We start from the raw sequence: 23,725 nt of genomic DNA, 5'->3' as shown, positions 1-23,725 counted from the left end.
AAGTGGGGAGAGGGAGGAGAGGAGGAGGAGGAGAGGGGGGAGGAGGAGAAACAGGAGGGGGGAGGAGAAAGGTGAGGAGGGCGAACGAGAGAGAGGAGGGGGAGGAGGAGCGGGGAGGGAAGGAGGAGGGAGAGGGAAGGAGAACAGGGGGAAGAGGGTGAGTTCGAAGGCGAGGAAGGGAGGAGGGGGGAGCGAAGGAGGAGGGGAAGGAGGGAAGGGAGGAGGGAGGAAGGAGAGAGGAGGGATCCTGGGCTGGTTCAGCACTGACGCTCCCTAGGGTGCCCGCTTCCTCTTCTCTCCGCCCCCCCCTCCCTCCCTCCCCGCCTCCTCCCCAGCCTTCTCCTTCCCTCCTCCCCTCGGGTCCGGGAGGGTGGGCCGGCCGGGCTCTGGGCCGAGCTTGGGGATGACGCGGCCGGCGCCGGGCGGCTCCGCTCGCTCGATCTCTTGCTCGCTCGGAGCCCAGCCCCTGGGAGGGAGGACGGCGTGCGGGCGCTTCTGGTGCAGCAGCAGCGGCGGCGGAGGCAGTGAAGTCGTAGCTCAGCTAGGCGGCCGCCCACTGCTCTTCCCGGGGCGTGGGAGGGGGCTGGACCGGGGCGAGGCGGGGCGGGGCGGGGCAGGGCGGGGCCAGCGAGAGCAGGGATGGGAGGTGGCCTCACCTGACCTGAGCTGACCCGCCAGAGCGCTCCGGGACGCTCCTGGGATCCCAGTCCCCGCCCGCCCGCAGGGGCATGAGGGCGCCCGGCTCCCGAAGGCGGCTGGCCCAGCAGCCCTGGGCCCCCTGACCCGGCCAGGTGAGCCAGCGAGAGGGATGGGGAGGGATGAAGGGAAGGATGGAGGGAGAGATGGAGGGAGAGAGCGAGCGGCCCTGGGCGCGGCCAGGTGAGTGGGGAGGGAAGGAGAGAAGAGGGGAGACGAAAGGTCAGGGCGTCCGGGGTGCTTAGGAATCCTAGAAAGCAGCCCCGCCGGGCCCCGGAACCACTCAGCCTCCGTGCCGGCGGGGCGGGGGCGGAGGTTGCCTGGGAGGGGCTGCAGGGCCCTGCAGTCGGTTCGGCCTTCTAGACACCTTGCTTTCTGCATCCCTCCATCCCTCCTTCCTCCATCCTCCCATCCTTCCATCCCTCCATCCCTCCTTCCTCCATCCCTCCATCCCTCCTTCCTTCATCCTCCCATCCTTCCATCCCTCCTTCCTCCATCCCTGCATCCCTCCATCCTCCCATCGTCCATCCCTCCTTCCTCCATCCCCCACTCCTTCCATCCCTGCATTCCTCCTTTTTTCATCATTCCTTCCTCCGTCCCTCCATTCCTCCATCTTTGCATCCTCACCTCCCTGCTCCCCTGCCATTTCTGGGCTGCATCAATGACAAAGCTACCCTCATCTCCTTCTCTGGCTTGGGGCTGAAGTAGAAGAGGAGGGTCTGTCAGCGTTTGCAGATGAGGAAGAAGAGCTGACTTCGGAGCAGCCCTAACTGCCTTTCTGTCCCCTATCCCCATCCTCTTGAGGGTGATCCCAAAATGGGGCTCCCCAGAGCTCCTGCAATGCTTCAGGCTCATACATGGAGGCAGGGCCATCTGTCCCAGGCCCATGTGCCCCTGGTCTTCCTTTCTTGGGGTGACCAAGAGGAAAGTCCTAAGCAACACATTTCGTCACCAGTAATGACCAGGCAGCCTAGGGGACAGAATAACTGCCCCCTTCCTCCGTGGTTCTTCGAGTGGTTTTGCAGGGAGAGAAGGGGTGCTCATCCTTTTCCCTCCCTTTGCTCCTGTTAGCTGTAGGAGGGTTGGACATCTGGCTTGCATTTTGGGGTCCCTTGTTCCTTTTCAGTCTCCGGACTCTGGAGGCAGGGTTTCTGATGTTGGTTTGCTCTGGGAATAGCCCTTGTGCTGAGTTCCACGGGGGAGGTTGAAGTGGGTGGGGGCTGGGAGCCCAGCCTAACTGTCAGAGACATTTCCTTAAAGCATGTGGCTTCTGTGTCAAGGTCTGGCCCAAAGAGTCCTGGGAAGAGGAACTGAAGGATGAAGGGACTGCTTGGGCCCCGGGGCCCCTGACCAGGCCTTTCCTGCAGGTTAGGCATAGGAACAATTGACAGAAAAGGAAAGGCTTTGTCCCTTGCCTGACCTTGTTTCTTGTGTAGGATTTCCAGGGTTGCTGTAAATACCTCCAGCCCAGAGGTGATTCCTGTTCAGCTCTAGTGTTCCCCGGCAAAGGGAGGAATGAGTGAATGGGAGCCCAGGGTTCATGCATGGGAAACATGTTGATATGGAGAGGACATGGATGAGGGTAGGTAGCTGTTCTCCATCCTTGCTAGGAAGAGAAGGAGCAAAACAAACTAGAAATGCAGCATGGTGGTTGGTGAGTGTGTGTGTGTGTGTGTGTGTGGGGGGGTGGGTGCGTCTGTGTACGTGTGCGTGTGTGTGAGCACATGTGTGTGCATTGTGAATTCAGCGGTGTTGGTTATGTGAATTTCTTAAGAATCTTAGGGATTGATTTCTTGGGCCAAGTACGGTCTGAGGGCTGGGCTCTGGGGGCATCTGCTGGCTTCTGAATAAAGGCAAGTGGGAAAGGTAGAGTATGGCCCCCTTAAAGCTCATGGCATCCTCCCCCGGGGGGCCTCCCCGAGGTGATGGCTCCTCTCCTCCTTTTGAGATGCTCTCTCCCACTCCCTTCGAGGCCATTGTGTTTATGCTGCCAAACCGCAGTTTCTGGAGGTGTTGCACTTTGGGGCATCTCTATCAGTAGACTGGATGCTGGGAGGCTGGCTTCCCCAGGCTCAGAGGAAGAGGTGCTCACCTCCTCACAGATAGGGACTGTTCCTCAAAGTCAACAAAGCTGATTCTCTGCCCCCAGGTAGCTTGATTTGGGGGTTGTTTGGTAAAGTGTCATCTTGTTTACAAAATGATTCCCTGGATGGATCCCTTTCCCTTTGAAGAGGAAAGTTTGGAGATGATTCTTCAGGGGCATGCTGAGCCACCTCAAAGCACCCCATCATTCATCCCCAGCTGTGGCTCACAACCCACAGTTCCTAGAAACCAAAGTTGACTACAATTGTGGGGAGTCCTTGGCCACATTTTCTCTGCACCAACCTTATTTGGCTTCAGACCAGCCGAGGTACAGTGGGAAAAACTGGTTCTGGAATCAGAGGGCCTGAGTTCAAATTCTTCCTTTGACAAATTGGGATGAGTCACTGAATCTCCCTGGGGCTCAGTTTCTTCATCTGTAAAAGGAAGGGGTTGGATGGGCTGGTCTCCAAAGTCCCTTTTAGCTTCCAGACCAGGCATTTCAAAAGACTGGACGTGTTTGGTGAAAATGACATCTCCTGAGCATCCCCTTTTATTTCCAAAATAGATTTATATTGATACTTTTTTTTTTGCTTTTACATTGCCTCGATTTCCCTTCTGCTCAAAGATAAGGAGAAGAAGAAAAATTCCAAAAAACTGGTCAATATAATGAAACAAATCTGCCATTATAATGGCGTGCCAGCCCTCTGGTTCCTGCCTCTGCAGAGGAAGGAGGGCAGAGGTCTTCTCTTTCTTCTTTAGAGCCAGACTGGTTCATGATAATTGGGAAGCACCCATTTTCCCTTGTGTTATGGTCTTTTCCCCCTTTACATGGTTGTAGTCTTGGGGTGGATTGTTTTCCTGACTTTGCATCAATTCATCAAAGTCTTCCCAGGTTTCTCTGTGGTCATCATGTCTGTAAGAGTCTGACATCCCAGCACCACAGAGTGTTGTTTAACCCTTTCCCAGCGGAGGGTTCTCAGCTTTGTTTCCAACTCTTTGCTACCACAAACACTGCAGCTGTCAGAATTTGGGGGTCTCTGGGGCCTTTCTTGTTGTCAGTGACCTCCTTGGGGGTAGATGCTTAGTGATAGAACCCCCGGGTCAGAAGAGATGGATGTTTTAGCCACTTCATTTGACAATTTGAAATTGCTTTCTATAATTGTGCTAATTCACAGCTTCAGGAACAATGCATTACTGTGCCTGGATTTCCCCAGTCCCTGCAGCATTGACGGTGCCCATCTTGGTCAGGTTGCTGGGTGTGAGGGAAACTTGTTTTGATTGACGTTTTTCTGTAATGGACATTTTTCTAATCATGATTTATGATTTGGAGTATTCATTCATATGGTAATGAAACCTAATATGTTAATGAGATGTCATCTTGGTTAAAACAACCTCCCAAAGATTTGGTTGGTAAGAAGTAGTGAATTTCAATGGGATAAGAAGTTGAAGGTTTGTTTCACTTTGTTGTCAGTTCCTGGGGCTTAGTATATCTATTTTCAAATTAAATTTGAGCATATGACTAGATGCTGATTTGAAATCAGAAAGCAAGCAAAGGGTATATTACCCCCACCAACTGGAAGCTAAGGATGTGATTCTTTTTTGTTTCCCCTCAAGGATTTTATAATTTAATGGGGGAGACAACATGCAAACAAAACATTCAAAGCAAGCTATATAAAGGATAAGTAGGAAATAATTAACACAGGGAAGTTAAAGTTAAGAGGGGTTGGAGAAGACTTTCTGTAGAAGGTGGGATTTTGTTGTTTGTCTTTCATTCTTTTTTACCCAGTAAATATTCCTTTATTTAAAGTTTTGAGTTCCAAATTTTACCCCTCCTTTCCTCCCTCCCCCCACTCCCCAAGCAGTAAGCAATCTGATATGGGTAATACATGTGCAATTATATGAAACATTGCCGTATTAGTCATTTTGTATAAGAAAACCTGAATAAAAGAAAAAATGAAAGTGAAAAATAGCATACTTCAGTCTGTGTTCAATCAGTATCAGTTCTTTCTCTGGAGGTAGATAGTATGCTTCATCACTAGTCCTTTGGGATTGTCTTGGATCATTGTATTGTTGAGAATAGTTGTCTTTTTTTTTTTTTTTTTGGTGAGGCAGTTGGGGTTAAGTGACTTGCCCAGGGTCACACAGCTAGTAAGTGTTAAGTGTCTGAGGTCGGATTTGAACTCAGGTCCTCCTGAATCCAGGGCTGGTGCTCTATCTATTGCACCACCTAGTTGCCCCTCTTCCTTTCTTTTCTTTTCCGTTTTTTTTTTTTAAAGACTTAACTATTCTTGGGGCAGCTAGGTGGTGCAGTGGATAGAGCACCGGCCCTGGATTCAGGAGGACCTGAGTTCAAATCCGACCTCAGACACTTAACACTTGCTAGCTGTGTGACCCTGGGCAAGTCACTTAACCCCCATTGCCCTGAAAAAAAAAAGAAAAGAGTATAGTTGAGTCATTCACAGTTCTTCATCAAACAATATGGCTGTCTCTATGCACAATGTTTTCTTAGTTCTGCTCACTTCCCTATACATCAGTTCATACAAGTCTTTCCAGGCTTTTCTGAATTATCCTGCTTGTCATTTCTTATAGCACACTAATATTCCATTACAATAACACACCACAGCTTTTTTATAGGCATTCCCCAATTGATGGGCATTACTTTGATTTCCAATTCTTAGCCACCACAAAAAGAGCTGCTACAAATATTTTTTGTGCAAATTGATCTTTTTCTCTTTTTGGGGATGTCTTTAGGATATCAACCTAGCAGTGGTATTGATGGATCAAAGGGTATGCTCAGTTCTATAGCCCTTTGGGAATCATTCTAAATTGCTCTCCAGATGGTTGGATCTTTTCACAACTCCATCAACAGTGGATTAATGTCCCAGTTTTCCTACAACTCCTCTAACATAAGGATGTGATTCTTAGTGAAGGGAGAGACAAATAGGTATTGCTGTGCATGACCTGGGTTCAAATCTGGCCTCAGACACTTACTGGACATGTGACCCTGAACAACTCACTTAACTACTCTTTGCCTCAGTTCCCTCATCTGCAAAATGGGAACAATAAGAGCAGCTACTTCTGGACGTTCTTGTGTAAAGGGTTTACATGGCACATAGAAGTGCTACATATACTTTATTATTCCTTAGGGCTCCTGGGAGTGTGTCTTTGGTCAACATCTAACTGAAAGTGCTTATGTGGACACAAAACCTCTTAGTGGCTGAGTTGTGCACATAGTAAGAGATCTCTGTGCGTGTGCTCATGTGTAAGTATGTGTACACGTGTGTGTGTGTGTGTGTGTGTGTGTGTGTGTGTGCTGCTGACGGTGGTAATGTCAAAGGGCTGGCTGATTCCAAACCACAGTGGGCTATTTGGTCTGTAGATAAGCTCCGAGGGAGCCCATCTTGTAACTCTCAAGGTTTAATTTGCCCATCACTGGCTCTTTGGGTACCTGCAGACTGGCTCAAGGGGCTATGTCTTAGATACCTCTCGTTTCAATGCCTCAGTGCTAGAGATGGGCTTGTGTATAAGCCCCAAAGAGTTTGCTGACCTTTGGAGGCACCACAGCAGGGCTGGCCTTGGTCCTGATTCTTCAATCTCCAATCATACTTCAGCTCCAACTCTGCCATCCAGGGGGCAATGTAGCAACGGGTGTCTGCTTCCTTCTCCCTGGTTTTATAGTCCCTTCGAAGGCTGTGGTTCACACGGGCCATTAAGAGATTTGAAATAATTAATAAGCCCACCTCCTTGGAAGGCCCCCGTTGTGTTATCATTCTTTGACTGGTTAGGTTCCAAAGTGCTTTTTCTTCCCTAGGAAAACTCAAATGGCCTTTTCTGAATCCATTTGCCTTTTGGCTCTTTCTCCATGGATCAAAACTCCATCTTCATTTAGTTCCTGGGGTGAGATAGAGAGCCGGCTCCCCCATGTGCTGTCCCTGCATCCAGTCTGTCCAGCCTCCGGTCTGTCAGGCCCACAGCTGTCAACACGCTATTGCTGAAGTGCAGGTCTGACTCAGCACTCCCCTGCTCCCGGAGCTGCAGGGCCTAATTAATGCCCCCAGCCCCCAGTTAACAATGAAAGCCCTCCACTATTGGCTCCAATCTTTGCACTGTGGATTTTCCATGACTCTCTAGCAATGTATGTCCCAGCCAAATGAACCAACCCCGATTTTCTCCAGATCACAGCTTTGCACCTGGAAGGGACCTTCAAGGGTGTCTAGTCCCACCTCCTCATTTTACAGATGAAAAAACTGAGGCCCAGAGAGGTTTTTTCAGAATCACACAAGGTGGCAAGGGACAAGGGTGGGATTGAAAGCCAGGTCTTCTGACTCCAAATCTGATGCTCATTCAGTCATTCAGTGAGCAAATAATTATTAGGTGCTTTGCCATGTGTGTCAGGCCTACTGCTAAGTTCCCAAGATACAAAACCAAAGTGATACCTGTCTTTAAGGAGGTTCCATTCTAAGGGGAGAGAAGCTACACAACACACATGCATAAGTACATACATGCACAAACACATATAAAGGCAAGTAGGAGGGAAACTTGTGCCTTTTGTATGTGTTTGGGATTAACGGGAACTGTGAGGGCACTGGCGCTAGAAAACCTCATGCAGAAGGGACACTTGGGCTGAATGTCAAAGATTGCAAGAGAACTCCTTGCCAGGAGAGACAGTATTCTAGGCATAGAGGAGGGCGTAGCTTGTGGGAGGAACAGTCAGAAACCCAACTGACTGGACCATAGAGGATGTGGGGGAAAGTAATGCAGAAGGAAACCAAAGGAAAAGTGGATGCAGGCTGTGAAGGGATTTAAATGGTGAAGAGAAGAGTTCCTGTCTGATCCCTAAGGTCACAGGGAACCACTAGTGTTTGTTGAGTAGAACAGGGGATAGGGTCAGACTTACAACTGAGGAAAACCACTTCAGAATCTCTGGGGAGATGGACTAGGGGAGGGTGAGACATGAGGTAGGGCCACCAAATAGAGGCTGCCACAACAGTCCAGGTGAGAGGGCACCAGGGGTGAGTCATGAGGGAAAGTTCAGGAGTAGAGAAAAGGGGACAAATGCAAAAAGATGTGGTGGAGGGGAAAATGACAAGGCTTGGAAGCTGATTAGATATGGGGAGAGGCGTTTGAAGGAAGTTGAGGAAAATTGAGGAGTCCAGAATGGTGCCAAGGCTGTGATTCTGAGTGGTTGGAAGGATGTGGTGACATCGACACAAAGAGGGGGTTCAGAAGAGTAGTGACTTTGGCAGGGAAGGCAATGAGTTGTGTTGGTGTGTTGAAGTTCAGATCCTTACAGAATATCCAACTCCAAATGTCCAGTAGGAAGTTTGCCATGTTAAATGGTGCTCAGTGGAACAATTTAGGCTAGATATCTAGATCTGGGAGTCATTTGCGTAGAATGATAATTGGACCCTGGTGTACAGATGAGTTCATCAAGTAAGAATGTTAAGAGAAAAGAGGAGAGGGCCCTTGAAGTGAGTGGGCATGACCTGAATGAGGAGACAGAAGGAGCAATCAGACAGGTAGGAACAAAACTAGAAGACAGCAGTGTCACAAAAACCCAGAGGGGGAGAATAGCTAAGAGGTCAGGATATGTCAGGGAGTGCCAAATGCTGCAGCAGAGAGGGCAAAGATGGGCACCCAAAAAGGTGTTAGACTTCCCAAGTAAGAGGTCAGTGATAGCTCTGGAGCAATTGGCTCCACCCAAGTGATGGGGGAAGCAGCCAGGTTGCAGAAGGGTAAGAAGAGAGTCAGAGTGGAGGAAGTAGAAGCACACTTTTCCAAAGAGTTGGGCCAAGAAAGGGGGGAGGGGTGCAAAATGATGCCCAGTGGGGGTGGTAGGCTCTAGCAAGGTTGGTTTTCTTTTTCCTTTTTTAAGGATGAGGAGACTTGGGGGTGTTTGTAGGTGTCAGAGAAGGAACGAGTAAGTAGGAAGAGACTGGAGGTTAGAGGAGGGGGGTGATAGTGCTGGCATTCTGTTTGAGGAGATGGGAGGGAAAGTGAACATACAGACTTGCAGAGGGGTTGGTCCCCTTTGGGGAGGGAGAGGGCCACCATTAGGGACTAGAGTAAAGGAGAAGAGAATGGAAGTTGAAGTCAAGGGGTCATGAGATGAGGAAGAGATGATCCAAGGAAACTTGAAGCTCGTGGTCTTGATTTTCTTGGCAAAGGGTGAGATGAGCTCCTGAGCTTCGTGGTGAGTGGGATAGAGCAGATCAGTTAGGAACAAGGATCCCCTCACTGTAGTAAGGGCCCAACTAAGATTGGGGGACAAGTTTTCTCATTCCATCACCTGCCTTCCTACTTTTCCACAGGTTGTCATCCATCCCTGGAACATTCTTCCTCCTTACCTCTGCCTTTGGGAATCCATGGTTCCCTTCATGGCTCGGCTGAAGAGCCACTTTCCTCATAAGATCTTTGCGGATCCCCAGGCCCATTTCTTAGAAACTCTTCCTGCCTCCTCTGAAGAGTACTCTGTCTTACCTTTGGTAGCAGTGGGGGAGGAAGCAGGGTTGTTCAACTACTTCTCTTTGCCCCTCCCTCTACTGCTGGCTCATTTCTCAGATGGGTTTCCCAGTATACATGCTTATTCTTCACTCTGGGAAATAGCATTATTTTTATTTCTCTCTTAGTTCTGAGTGCCCAGCCAGAGACAGTGATTCTGGTGGAATAGCATGGAGAGATCTAATACCCTCATGGAGGTGGCCAGAGATCCTCTCCAAGTGAGAGTGCTCTGATCCCGAAAGCTTGTTTTCAGAAGCCTCCCTCCACCCCATCTGACCTGCCTTGCAGTCAGGCTCCCAGACCCTTGCAGACAGAGGGTTTTCTGAAAGATGGAGCAGAGGCATTTTTAAACTAGACAGAACTCTTGTAAAGGAGCCTCCTGGAGGGTGGCTCCACACGAGTGACTTTAATACACTTTATTAAAATGACCAGACCCTTCTAATGAAGGGGAGCCCAGACCTTCCTCACACTCTGAGATATCCCTTCTTCCAGTGCCTTCTTTTTATAAGGCTTAATACCAGATCCTTTATCTGAATGTTCCTAAGTGGCTATACAAAATATCGATTTCCATTGCTTAACATATGACAACTAGGCTGTAATGAATAAAAATGGTATGACAGCAGGGTCATGGGATGGCTGAAGCAGGGGGTGTTTCTGCTTCCTAGATGGTCATAAGATGGCTAGGTTCCTCTTTAGGGTGGGCAAGGGGAGATGGTCCAAGAACATATTGGGGGATTCCATATATCAGGGGGCTTCTATTACCATGCCACCCATGCTTCACTTGGGCGTGGAATTTGAGTAAAGCAGAGTGGAGACATCAGTGCCAGAATTCTTGCAGTTACACAAGTTAGCTCCATAGTTTGTAAACAAGTAGTGGGCATGGCCTTTGCATGGTAGGTCTATGGAAGGGCCCTTCTAATAGAATCTATGTTCCTATGTAACTTATACAAAATATTGATTAAGACAGTGATGATTCTTATACCTATTATAAGATGACTGACCAAATATGTATTACTAGGTGAATATATTAAAATAACTGCCAATAACCAATACCCCTTATAAAATTATAATGAACTGTCTAATAGTGATTAGAATTTGAGTAGGGGTCCTCGATGAATCATCTTTCTCAGAGGATCCATTGAAGATTTCAGAATGAGGGACCATTAACAATCAGACCTGTGCCTTACAAATAAATAATATCTTGGCAGCTGGGTGGGGCTGGATGCAAAATGCAGAGGCTGTATACAGGAAGACCTATTAGGAGGTTGTGGAATCATCCAGGTTAGAGATTCTGAGAGCCTGACTTGGGGGTGAGGGTCGGGTTCAGGTGACAGTTTGCCATGTTGGTGGTGAGAAGGGGCTGCGGATGAGAGATATTGGGGACATAGAGGGAGCCATAGGAAGAGGGGGAGGGAGGGGAAGTGTCAAGGCTGACTATGAGGCTGTGCATCTAGGTGACTGCAGGGTGTTTGTGTCCCTGACTCATGCAGAGGAGTTTGGAGGAGGGGGAGGTGTAGGAGAAAGTTAATGGAGAAAGTCAAAGGTAAAGAAAACATGTTTTGGACATGTTGGAGAATCCAGGTTATAAGCATCCAGGAGATGTCTCAAAAAATCTGGTGACACCAATTCATCCAGCTCAGGCAAGAGATTTGGGCTGGATCTCCAGCTTTCAGAGGATATCTGTGGGATGTGCTAAAGCCATCCCAATGATTTCCAGGGCTCCCAAAGCACCTGAAGGTCTCATATTTTGACCATATAGGTTTCATCTTATGAAAAGAAACTCTTCCATACCACTAGGTATTTGAAAAAAATTCATTCACTTATGATAAATGATCATGTTATATCACATTTACTGTTAAGATTAGAACAACTATTTTTAAATTTTCTTTGGAAAATCCAAGAAATTCCCACCAGCTGGGACCTTTGGCTATGAGCATGGGGTCTCATGTTACCTATAAGCAGGCCTGGGATGGACCTTGTAGGGGATGGAATGTGCCCTTCCCATGAAGCAGAATCATTGATCCACCTTCATGGACCATTGCCATCCCCTAACACCCCCAACATTTCCTGAGGGGACATTGGCACTCAGCACATGAACTCATCACGTTTCTGTGAACATTAGCAAGCCCTTTTTTAGGCACAGAGGTGAACCATGGGTTGCTTCCTAAAGAAAAAGATGCCTTCTCAGGTCCAGGTAGACTTTCGTACAGCTCTTACTTCACTCACATCATTGTAGGTTGTGAACAGAAGACGAGAGGTGGTTTTCATTGGAGCCATTGGTCAGTTCAGCATAGAAGCTGAATGAGATTTAAATTTTTATTATTTTAATTATTTTTCCAGTTACATGTAAAGATAGTTTTAAACATCCAGTTTTTTTTTGTTTTTGTTTTTTTTTTTAGTGAGGCAATTGGGGTCAAGTGACTTGCCCAGGGTCACACAGCTAGTAAGTGTTAAGTGTCTGAGGCTGGATTTGAACTCAGGTACTCCTGACTCCAAGGCCGGTGCTCTATCCACTGTGCCACTTAGCTGCCCCTAACATCCAGTTTTATTATCCTAAAAGTATTTTATTATTTTCCAGTTACATGTAAAGATAGTTTTCAACATTTGGGTTTTTTTGCACTGTATTTTTATTTATCTTGTTTAACATTCCCCAATAGCACTCTTTTTTATCATAAAAGTATTTTATTATTTTGTAGTTACATCAACATTTGTTTTTATAAGACTTTTAGTTCCAAATTTTTCTCCTTCCCTCCCTTCCCTCCCTTCTCCCCAAGACAGAAAGCAATCTGATGTAGGTTATATATGTAAAATCACATCAAACATATGTCCGCATTAGTCAAGTTGGGCAAGAAGAATCAGAACAAAAGGGAAAATCTTCAAAAAGGGAAAACACCCCACCCAACAACAAAAGGGGGAACAGTGTATTTCAATCTTCATTCAGATTCCACAGTTCTTTTCTCTGCATGTGGAGGGCATTTTCCACCCTGAGTCCTTTGGAATTGTCTCGGATCATTGTATTGTTGAGAAGAGCTAAGTCTATCACATCAACATTCATTTTTATAAGATTTTGAGTTACAAATTTTCCTCCCCCTCTTCTTTCTCTCCTCCTCTCCCAAAGCCAGCAAGCATCTGATATAGGTTATACATTATAATCATGTTAAACATATTTCTACATTAGTCATGTTGAACAAGATTTTTAGAATGTGGCTTTCAAGAGCTTAGAGGTGGCTTTCCCCCTCCCCATCTCCTTCTCACTCACAATCATGCTCAGTTAATGTGATTGCCCAGTGAAAAGCTCTAAAGATAGTGGGGTCTGGGCTGATGGAGAGCTAATCTCTTGTTCTGGGTAATTTTAGATTTTGTGTAATTTCAATGATTAATTCAGATCCATTAATCTTTGTAGTCAGTGCTAATAGGTTACAATCACAGTCCTTTTTATTCATGTTGGATTTGGAGAGAAAAGATTTAAGTACCTTTTACTATTTGAAAGAGATTGAGGTTCAAGGCAAAGGGAACTTTCAATGAGCACTGCACCTGTTGGCTTTGCTCCTGCTCTGCTTGTGGAAGGTATCTGGAAGACACCAGACTTGGTTGACTCTGCCCGCTAAGTCTAGCATCTGTGGCCAACTGGTCTAAGTGGAGTTCAAATGAACATTCAGGGTAGGAAAACCTAGAAGGGGCATGGGATGGCTTCCTGACAGAGGTGTGAAGTGCCAGAAACTTCTGGCACTGAAATGAGTGCTTAGGGGCTTTTTGGTTGCCCTGGCCCTCAGGGGTGGCCCGGACTGGGTGGTCATAAAGACTTCCTCTTACCTCAGAGCAGCAGCACAACAGATGCCCCCAGAGAAATGTGCGATTAGAAGAGGAGGTGATTGATTATGTAATGAGTGTGAGATAGCTGTAGGCTTGGCCACAGGCTCCATGGACTTCAAGAAAGGTCCTTAGCCTGCATGAGGAAGATTTATGTAGGGAAGATTAACCAAGGATCACCATGGATGAGACTGGGGGCTGAGACCAGTACCCTTCGAGGTGAGACCCCAGACCCATTAAGGGACCAATGGTGTACTCCTAAATGAATAATATGCCTCCTCCCAACCTCAGACAGTTACTGCCCCCTCTCTGTGTATCTCTCCTCTGGCTCTCTGGCTCTTTCTATGTCTCTCTTTCTCCTCTGTTTTTCTCTGTCCCTTTGTCTCTGTGTCTCTCAGTCTTTCTACCTTTGTGTCTCTGTCTCTCAGTCTCTCCTCTCTGTCTCTATCTTCTCACCCTTTCCTCTCTCTTAGAGTCTCTTCTCTCTGTCCCTGTCTCTGTTTCCACGTCTCTCTCTGGCTCTTTGTGTCTCTGTCTCTCCCTCTCCCCCCTTTGGTCAGTCCTATGATTTCATTGGTGTAGGCAATTCCCAGAGAAGAAACTCTTTAACAATGTAGACATGCACCTGCTTTGCAACTTGAGCCTTGGAAGGTTGCCTGTGGCCCTACAAATGTGGCCTTAACTTACTCCATTTAAAGAAGAAGCGAGCCAGTTTGCAAAAAGGTGGGTAAGCATGGACACTTCCCTGCTTCACCTTTACTTTTATCTTTAGACCGAGATGGAGTTTTGTTGTGGCTTTGTGGGCAGCCTAGTACCAGCAGAGATGAAAGTCCCTCCAGGGTCCTCACCTTTTTTCATCCTCATGAGATACATCCCATCAGTCTGTAGGAGGGTGACTCCTCCAGGTCTCTTCCTGCCCGAGGGCCGATGTGGCTACCCTCCACTGCCTTTCCCCTGTGTCCAGTCCTTGGTAGGTGACCACTTGCTGCACCCTGCCTCTCATCACTACCTCTTGTATGAAGCCAGTGGGCATTGGTGCCAGCCCTGTGCACCCACATGTCCTTCCATGGTCTTTTGGGTCAGGATTCTTCAGAAATCCCGGTGTACCCTGATTCATAGCCACAGTACATCAAGGGAAGAATAGGGATGCTTAGAGAGGGGTCAGGGAAGCTCACTGGAGGGACTGAATCATGTCTAGGCTGTTTCCCGACTGTTTCCTGCTTCCCTCCAGCCCAGGGCCTGCTACCCTGTTCCTCTGTGGAGCCTTTCCTGCATGTACTAACTCAGTTGAATGGCCATCCATCCTGCTGTTCACCTTTGAGTTATCTGTTTATCTTGGTACCAGTTCAGTTGATAGCAAACAGGTCATGAAAGAAAAGTGCTGGCCTGTTAAGTCTGTTACTACTTCAAATATTACTTTCCCTCAGACCCAGGTAGAGACAGCCTAGGACCCTGAGCCCCAAATCCTGAGCTATCAATTTTTGTCTCCCAGTCCCCACCCTCCCACCTTCCCTAGTTACAGTCTGGTCCCAGAAGCCAGGGGAGGAACTACCACCTCCACCTCCATCACCATCACCACCACCACTGACCAACTGCTACTCTGAGGAAGAACCCTAGGAAGAGCAGTGCCCCCCACTCCCCTTTAGCCCCCGGATATCCTACCCATCTTCTGTCCTAGTCCCCAAAGCTCTCATTCAAGCAACAACCCTTGGGGACATGCAATCTGCCAGCTGCCTTTGTAAGCTCCTGCATCCTCAGGAAAAGAAGTCTCCCTATAAGAGAGGTTGGCACTCTCAGATGGATCATCATTAGAAACAATGTATGGGGGCAGCTAGGTGGTGCAGTGGATAGAGCACCGGTCCTGGAGTCAGGAGTACCTGAGTTCAAATCCAGCCTCAGACACTTAGCACTTACTAGCTGTGTGACCCTGCACAAGTCACTTAACCCCAATTGCCTCACTAAAAAATAAAAAGAAACAATGTATGAATAAATGAAAAAAAATTTATTAAAGAGTCACTAAGTACCTGTCACTGTGCTAAGCCTGAGCAGGCAAACAGAAGCAGACCCAGTCTCTGCTCGTAAGAGCTTGAGCTGTGATTGGGTGATTGAACACATACAAGAAAATTCACAACTGCAGGGCAGGTAGAAGTTCCTAGAGGTCTGAGGGGTGCAAAGGTTGGGCAAGTGACAAGTGCCCAGGGTCCTTCCATTTGTTCCATAGTTCAGATAACAATGCCAGGGACTTCAGGGCCTGGAGGAAGGGCAGAGGTATCCTCCATCTCATCAGAAGTATTAGGCTTGTTGATTTCCATTGCATTTAAAGTCTGTAGTGGTCAAGCAGTCTGGGCAAGGGGGAATGCTAGAGGGAGGGAGTTGGGCAGAATGCAAGGGGCTTAGGGTGCTTCTGGTTTGATTTCTAAAGGAAACATGAGAAAACAGACTATTGTTAATTACAATCTTAAGCAAAAGAGAAAAAAAAAGCTATTTTTTCAGTAGATCCTTGCAAGTGATGGTATTCAGGATCAAGAATCCCAGAGACAGATTTTCTCTGTGGGTCCTTGGGGGTGAAGGGCCCCCAGCATCAATGAGGAACTACAAAGAATTGCAGACCAGTTGAAGTAACACATGACTCAAGTTAGAAAACAGGGGAAGGATTCCACATATATAATTCTTGCCTCTTGCAAAAAAGGGACTGAGGTCCATTTTCCCTCTCTTTTGTGCCTAAGTTTGATTTAGGGATCCCTCCTGTCACTTATTTGGGAGAGAATTATTCAACCATACATGGTAAAAGGGCCCATCTAGTTCTCTTCCATTATTTTTTAAAATGGCATAATCTTTAACACTCACTATGTTGTTTGATGTTATAGAAAGGTTTTAGAGGCTATGAGAATTTTAGACCCATATATAGTGGGTATTCCCTATGACCACTCCTCTTACATACCTCACATGGGGGCCGGTCCAGTTAACCAGCAATTCAGTCAATAAACATTTATCAAGAATCTATTATATGCCAGGCACTGTGCTAAGTGGTAGGACTACAAAAAAAGGTAAGTCCCTGACCTAGAAAAGTTCACAATCTTACAGGGGAGGTGACATGCAAGCAAATTGGTACAACCAAGCTCTGTGTGGGATAAATAGGAAATAAGCAACAGAGGGGAGGCCCTGGGATTAAGGGGGGTTGAGAGAGGTTTCCTATAGAAGGATAGATTTTAGCTGGAAATTGAAGGAAACCAGGGAATCCTGGAAGCAGAGATGAAGAGGGCAAACATTCCTAAACTGGGGGGCAGCCACAGAAAATGCCTCAAGCTGAGGTGGAGTAGAAAAGCCAGGAGGCCGGTGGTACTGCATCACAGTCTGTGGCAGGAAGTCAGGTGCAGGAAGACTGGGAAGATGGGGAGGGGAGGGTGGCTATGAAAGACTGAATCAGCTAGAGGATTTTCGTATTTTATCCTGGAGGTGATAGAGCACTGGTGTTTATGGAAGAGGGGGTGCCATGGTTGAGCCTGTGCTTCAGGAAGAGGATTTCAGTGATGAAATGGAGAGAGACTTGAGGGAGGCAGAGCCATGAGCAACTACAGCAGCAGTCTAGGTGTGAGGCACTGCCTTTGGCAGGTGGTAGCAGTATCGAGGGAAAGAAGGGGGCATTTCTGAGAGACACTGCAAAGGTGCCATTAATAGGTCTTGCAAACGGATTGGGTCAGGGGCAGGGTAAGAGATAGTGAGGAGTAGAGGATGTCACCTAGATTGTGAGCCTGGGGCACTGGGAGAAGAATAGGGAAATTTGAAAGGGGGAGGGTGAGTCATGATAAGTCCAGTTTTGAACATGCTGAGTTTAAGATGTATGTCTACTGAACTTCCAGATGAATATGTCTGAAAGGAAGTTGGAGATGTGAGATGGGGGAACAGCCAAGAAATTAGGGCTGGACAAAAGATGGTTATAAAATCTATAGGAACTGATGGGATCACCACGTGAAGTAGCATAGAGGAAGAAGAGACAGAGTCCTATGGGATGTCCATACTAAGTGACCTTGATGAAGTTCCAGCAAAGGAGATGGAGAAGGATGGTCAGATGGATAAGAAGGGAACTAGGAGAGACAAGAGGTGATCAAGGTGAAGAGGGTGATGATCAGTGTTAAAGATGGCGGAAAGGTCAAGAAGAATGAGACTTGAGAAAGGCCACTGGATTTAGCATTTAGGAGACCACTTGGAGAGCACTTTCAGTTGAATGATGAGGTGAGAAGCTAGATTGTAGGTTGTTAAGAAGAGTACTGTAGGGCCCTATGGTAGATGGCCTTTTCAAGGAAGTTAGCCACAAACGTCAGAAGAGATACACGATTCTAGCTAGTGGGGATGGACAGATAAAGTGTGTGGTTTCGAGCCTGCTGGAAACATGACATGTTTGTAGCAGTAGAGGAGGAGCCAGCAGACAGGGAGAGATGGAAGACAAGTGAGAGAGCAAGGGTGCCTAAGGATGCAGTGGTAGAAGGGTTTGCCTTGACAAGGAGAATGGCTACCTGTTCGTGTGAGACGATGAAGGAGGAGGTCACGGAAGAGGCATCTGAGTTCTATGAGATTGGGGGGGGGGAAGAAGAGGAAGCTCTTAGTGAATGGCTTCACAGGTTTTTCAGTAAAATCTGAAGTGAGATTCTTAGCTGAGAGTCTGGGGGAGTGGAAGCCATGGGAGGTTTCAGGAGAGATGGTTTTGGAAGAAGCCCTACAGAGAGTGGGATGATGAGCTGATGAGGGCTATTTAAAAGGATTGCCTATCTGTAGTGAAGGCCCAGCTGAAGCTGTGCAATATAAATTCGTGGTGAACCCAGTCAAAATGGTTGTGTTATTGTCTCCATCTTCATTTACCAGTACATGTGTAAGGATGAAGGAGGTGGATGCAGGGTGGACATGGAGTACAGTCAGCAATTTTTTGTTGTTGAGGAAAATTGGGGTTAAGCAACTTGCCCAGGGTCACACAGCTAGTAAGAGTCAAGTGTCTGAGTCCAGATTTGAACTGAGGTCCTTCTGAATCCAGGACTGGTGCACTGTGGAACCTAGCTTCCCCTATGGTCAGCAATTTGATAAGGGGACCAGGGACTTAAGAGAAGACAGTGTAGAGTTGAACTGATTTATCAGAGGGTCAAGAAGGAGAAAAGGACAGTGGTTAGCTCAGAGGTGAAGACCTAGGAGAGAACTGAAAGGTGGAGGGATTGGAGCTCATGGTTTGCTATGGGAAAGCACAGGGGAGAGGTGGAAATAGCTTATGATTGGATGAGGGGATTTCTGGATTCTTGAACATGGAAGGAGTACATTTGTGGGGAATGACAAGATCCAGGGGTGGCCATCTTTGAGTGTGGCTGAGGCAAGTGGAGGAGAAGGTCATGGAAAGTGAGGAGGCTGAGGAACCAGGCAGAGTGTCTGAAGGAGTGCTAGTATAGGTGTTGAAAGCCTCTAGTGTGAGCACAGGAGTTGGAGAAAAGACAAAGGTTTTGATCGAGATACCAAACTTATTGAGGACAGGAGAGTGTACTGCTGGACACCCACAGACAACAGCTACCAGGGTTTTGATTGGGTGACAGACTTGGGGGCACTAACTGAATTACTCAACAACCAGACCTTGACCTTCTTGACCTGCCACTCAGTTGTTTTATCTGATCAATTTTCTTGTCTGGGTCCAAGGAAATTAAGAGGTATGTTGCTTTGTATTACTAAAATTGACTTAAAATGCTAAAAGTACATCTTTCCCATTAATCAATTAGTTCTGACATCCCATCCACTTTATCAAATTTTGTTTATTAGATAAACTAAAAATACCCTCTTTTTGCATAACCTTTTGCACATCAGGAGACTGCTAGGTTGTGCAGTGGATGGAATGCCAGATCTGAAGTCAGGAAGACTGAGTTCAAATCTGACCTCAGACACTTATTAGCTGTGTGACCCTGGGCAAGTCACTTAACTTTTGTCTGACTCAGGATTCTCTGTAACTTAGAGATATTAATAGTGTTTTTTTGTTTTGTTTTTTTTTTTGCAGGGCAATGGGGATTAAGTGACTTGCCCAGGGTCACACAGCTAGTAAGTGTCAAGTGTCTAAGGCCAGATTTGAACTTAGGTCCTCCTGAATCCAGGGCTGGCACTTTATCCACTGCACCACCTAGTTGCCCCCAATAATAGTGTTTTAATAATAACATAGAGATAATAATGGCACCTACTTCCCAGGGTTCTTGTGAGATGAAATACCACATTTGTAACATGATTCTGTAAACCCTAAGTGCTTTACAAATACTAGTTATTATTATTACTCTTACTATTATTATTATATCTCTATAAAACAACCAATATACCTGTTTACTTACATTTTTCTGTTCCTTCCCACATCTGATTGGGAGGGAGGGAAGGTGGGATAAAAATTGAAACCCAAAACTATAAATAAAAATGTTTGTCACAAAAAAAAAGAATGGGAATTCTTTGAGGGCAGGGGTGTAGTTTTGATTTTTGCCTTACACATAACATGCACTTAAGAAATGTTTACTGACTGACATCTTCTAGGCTTAAATAAATGTCATTTGCCAGCTACATAATACATTAAGAGTGTTACAAATAACAAAACAAAGAGATAAATACTTATTTACAATCTATCTTCTGTGAGGAAGATCACAGCCAGAGTCACTTCTAATTATCACTACTGTTGCTAATTCCTCAGTTCTGGAAACACAGTCACACCATTCAAGATGGTAGCCAAAGCATCTTCAGAGTTCTCTTCACAATGTTCCCTTGAAAGAAAAGACTTAAATCCTGTCTCTAAGAAAGGCTTTCTTTTGGTTCTTTCTATACCTTTTAGTTTTTCTTCAATGATCACAGTTAATTCCCCAGTCTTATCATAGATTTCTCATAGATTAAAGTTAAACTGTAACCCCTTGAAGATCTCCTTCCCTCTTAAAGATATGGTTGGGACCAGCAATCATGGTTTCTATGGGGGAGTCTGTAGATATTGGGGCCATAGTAGACCCCAGTTCAGGCTGAGCCTCTGACTCATGCCAGGGAAGGAGAATGACCCATGTCCAGGACCCAGGAAGTTGCTTGTAGGGCAGAGGGTTTTTTGGGAAGGTCTTCAGCTTCTCCTGGTTAAAGCCCACTTCCTCAGGGGGTGGAGGGAGTAGGAAGCTTTGCTTCATCAAAGCCTGCTGCTTCTCCTTGCCAAGGTTCCCTCTTAGCTTGGACAGTGGTGGAGCAGGGAGCCTTAAAGTGCCTGCAGAGTTCACTTACTTCCTCATCATCCTCTCTGCTAATCCTTCTCTGAGTTCCTTATGGGCCAGGATGTCCTGTGTCCTGCACATACAATTTGCAGTGTGCATCATCCTACCCCTGCTCCTCCTTTCTGCCTGGTTTGTATGTCTTCTTTCAATGTTCTCTTAGGATTGAGCTTTGTCGCTACACAGGTCAAATTGAAGATTTTCAGCCTGAAATGTCTCTGCACTGTCAGTGGACACATCCCGTGCGCTGAGTACTGACTTCTCATCTCAGCTTCACACCATGGACAGTTCCGGAGCTGCCTACTTTGCAATTTGGCAATTCATTTCCTCTGTTTTGCAAAGAAAGTTGCCCTTTGAAGTCTACAGGCATATTTAACCATCTCCTCCTCTTCTGTAGGGACTTTTTAAGAGACAGCCAACATCAGATCAGATCAGATCAGATCAGTACGAGGCAAAGTGGTCTGTTCATCACATGGAATGACTGTCAAAGACGCTGAGCAGGGAGGCAAGACATGAAAACAGTTCATGTGCCTTAAAAAAAATTTCTGCCTTTGCAACATTACTTTTGTTGTATTATAATTATTTGTGATGTTTCTTACCTCCTCCTTCCCCATCATATTGGCAGCTTTTTGAATGTAGGGACTATGTTTATGTTGTTTCATTTTTATATCCCCAGAACCCAGCACAAGACTTGGCATATAGGGACAACAACAGACATTTATTTAACACCTATTATGTACAAAGTCCCGTGCTCAGCATACACATTTTGGTCAAACTGGTTCTCTGCCTTCATTGGAGCCCACAGACTAGTGGCAGGTGAGTAGGGGGATGGTACAAGTAAGGATACCTTTCATACACAATATTACATGATTACTTCTCCAGAGGAGTGGAAATTTAGGATTCTTGGAATTCTAAGGGAGAAGAACAATATCTAAATATGGATATCTTCCTGAAAGAGGTGAAATTCAAGTTTGACTTCAAAGGAAGGGTGGAAATTCATTGGGCAGCTAGGTGGCACAGTAGACAGACCACTGGACCTGGAGTCAGGAAAACTCATTTGAGTTCAAAATCTGGCCTCAAACACTTGCTAGCTGTGTGACTCTGGGCAAGTCACTTCACCCTATTTGCCTCAGTTTCCTCATCTGTCAAATGAACTTGAGGAAGAAATGGAAAAGCACTGCAGTATCTTTGCCAGAAAAACCTCAAATGGAGTCATGGAGAGTCAGACAACTGAAATGATTGAATAATAACAGAAATTCAATATCAAACAGTTGAGAGAGTGGTCATTGCAGGGAGAAGAATGGGTGATTTAATAATGGTAAGAGAGCCTCATGGGAGCATAGTTTTAGGTATAGAAGGGACCTTAAAGGTGATCAGGTCCAATCCCCCATTTATAAGTGAGAAAACCAAGGTCCAGGGTGGCAAAGTACTTAGGCTAATACATTTAGAGCTGGAAAGGGTCGTAGAAGTTATCTAGTCCGAACACCTCATTTTATAGAGGAGGAAACTGAGGCCAGTATAATATGGTCAATATTCTGCAATCCTCAATTGGCTTCAGCCCAATATTCTTTTTTAAATATATTTTTTCATTAATTAAAACTTATTTTATTTCCCTCCCATTTTCCTCCTCATTAAAAAAAAACCTAATCTTTTTAGCAAAGTTCTATATTTGTATAGCTATTAAGTAGAACATGCTCTTCCATTATTCTTCAGTTGTTTTTCAGTCATGTCTGACCATTTTGTTTTTGTTTTTGTTTTTTGCAGGGCAATGAGGGTTAAGTGACTTGCCCAGGGTCAATGTCTGACTATTTTTGATGAAGAAATCATCCTCTTTGTTTTCTATCACCATAGAAAGAATAACAATAACTCACATTTATAGAGTACTTTACAGTTAAAAACACTTTCACTTTACATATATTATCTCATTTGATATTTTTTAAATCACAAAAGTTTTTGATTATTTTCCAGTTACATGTAGAGATAGTTTTCAACCTTTGTTTTTTAAATCAGATTTCTAGTTCCAAATTTTTCTCCTTCTTTCCCTTCCCTCCTCCCTCCCCAAGACAGCAAGTGATCTGATCTAGGTTCTATATGTACAATCAATGTCTGACTCTTCATGGCCCCATTTGGGTTCCTCTTGGCAAAGATACTGGAGTGGTTTGCCATCATATTCTCTAGCCCATTTTACAGATGAAAAACTGAGGCAAATAGGATTAAGTGACTTAATCCTGTGACCCAGGATCACAGAGCTAGAAAACGTCTGAGGCTAAATCTGAATTTAGGAAGGTGAGTCTTCCTGACCTCAGGCCTGGTATTCTATCCACTACACCACATCCAAACAATGTACCTCCCACCTATTGCCTCCCTTAGGAGGGATCGGCATGTTTCATCACAGGTCCTCTGGATTGGTTTTTGATTGAACTGAATTGATCAGAATTCTTAAGTCTTTCAAAATTGTTTACCTTTACAATGTTGTTTTCATTGTATAAATTGTATTCCTGGCCCTTCTCACTTTACTTTTCATCAGTTCGTACAAGTAAGTCTTCCCAAATTTCTCTGTATTCCATCACATTTGTATCCCACCTCTACCCCATTTGGTGAGCACACCATTTCCAGTTCCTAGCCACCACACATACAAAAAAAGTTATGAATGTTTTTGTGCCTATAGGCCTTTTTCCTCTTTCTTTGATATTTTTGGAGTATGGACCAAATAATGGCATTAAGTCAAAGGGTATGCAGAGTTTGGTAACTTTGGGCACACAGTTCCAAATTGCTTTACAGAATGTCTGAATGAGTTCTTAGCTTCACCAGCAGGGTCTGAATGTGCCTGCTTTCCCACAGCTCCACCAACGTTTGTTGTTTCCTGGTTTGACTACTTTGTCAGTCTGATGAGTGTTAGATGGATTACAACCTCAAAATTTCTCTAGTTTATATTTCTCTCAGTGGTGATTTGGAGAATTTTTTCATAACTCTCATTGCTTGGATAGCTTAGATTTCTTCTTAGAAAACTTTCTGTTTATATCTTTGATCATTTCTAAACTGGGAAATGGATCTTGTAAATTGGAATGCATTCCATATATACACATATACATATATATGTATGTATATATGTGTGTGTATATCTATATATCTATATCTCGGAAATGAAATTTATTGGAGAAACTTGCTGCAAGGATTTCCTCTCATCCTCAGTTCCTCCCTTCTAATTTTAGCTGCATTGGTTTTCTTTGTGCAGGAACTTTGAAATTTTATGCAATCAAGATTGTCCATTTTATCATCCCCTCTGTCCTTCATTTGACTGTGGACTTTTCTCTTCCCTATAAATCTGACAGGTATTTCTTCCTTGCTCCTCCACTTTGTTTATGATGTCACCCTTTATCTTTAAGTTGTGGAAC

The 23,725-nt window shown here is 45.6% G+C and overlaps 1 protein-coding gene across 19 annotated transcripts in view; it reads left to right on the top strand.

Annotated features, from left to right (window-relative positions):
- The first annotated feature begins 640 nt into the window (after window positions 1-640).
- The window catches only part of JAKMIP3 (Janus kinase and microtubule interacting protein 3), a 206,058-nt gene continuing 182,973 nt past the window's right edge, over window positions 641-23,725 (top strand). For all 19 annotated transcript variants that reach the window (XR_006354784.1, XM_043983754.1, XM_043983751.1 and 16 more), the window contains exon 1: window positions 641-791. The gene's annotated coding sequence lies outside the window, so the exon portion shown is untranslated. The remainder of the gene's footprint in view (window positions 792-23,725) is intronic.

Source organism: Dromiciops gliroides, chromosome 2 (genome assembly GCF_019393635.1).
Source record: "Dromiciops gliroides isolate mDroGli1 chromosome 2, mDroGli1.pri, whole genome shotgun sequence".
NCBI lineage: Eukaryota > Metazoa > Chordata > Mammalia > Microbiotheria > Microbiotheriidae > Dromiciops > Dromiciops gliroides.
Note: the sequence above shows the minus strand (reverse complement) of the source record. Positions and strands in the feature narration are given on the sequence as shown.